Source organism: Carassius auratus, chromosome 42, assembly GCF_003368295.1.
Source record: "Carassius auratus strain Wakin chromosome 42, ASM336829v1, whole genome shotgun sequence".
In the NCBI taxonomy this organism is placed as follows: domain Eukaryota; kingdom Metazoa; phylum Chordata; class Actinopteri; order Cypriniformes; family Cyprinidae; genus Carassius; species Carassius auratus.
In genome coordinates, this window is record NC_039284.1 from 4,691,814 (window position 1) to 4,692,688 (window position 875).

The window sequence follows — 875 nt, forward strand, 5'->3', positions numbered from 1 at the left end:
GCATTAGCTCCTTATCCCAGATTTAATATACGCATTCATTCTAATCTGATAACGTCTCTAGCCCCTGGATGCACGTGCTGGTACTGTTATATGAGGTAAATTCAATGAAGGCACATGGGGAAGGCAATATAACTTTTACTGATTGTTTATCACGCATTTATTAACCTCTGACTTCAGCGCCCCTTTTTTTTCTTCACATGGGGAAAATTGTGGGTTACAAAACAATATAACATGAAATTCATGATTTCACAAAATTTAATGGCATAGCACAAACTGATTGACATATATACATGCCAGAACATTATAGTTTCATGCTGGAATCCCCACAATTGTTGTCTTTTAACAATATGCAATATGGGGAAGATTTGGTGGCACTGAGTGCCTAATTAAGGTCATGATCTGCCTTGGGTGGATCTGGGAGTCTTGGGTGGAGGCTGATGAGCAAGTGTTTTGTGGATTACTGACTGCTGAAAACACCTGATCTAGATTAGTGGTTCATTGATCTCTTAAAATTTAAAATTTCCTGGCAACTTATGCAGACTTGTCTGAAACAGAACAGAGCTACAATGTGAACATTCCAGGCCTGGAGGGAATACGAAACTCAGAAGACAGAAAATAAATTCATGCTGGAACATTTCCACTGATTAAGCCATCCACATTACAGAAAAGTAGGAAACATGGCATTGGTTTGTCTATTGTACATAATCTCCCGGGTATATGGAAGATTTGCTCAAATTGTAAATGCAACACAATAATTCTCCAAGCAAAAACGCATCTGAAATTCAAGCATCTGCTATTACAGCACTTAACAACTTATTAACAAAGACAACATTAAAACAAAAACATTCAGTTATAAAAGAGTTCATGATTATTTT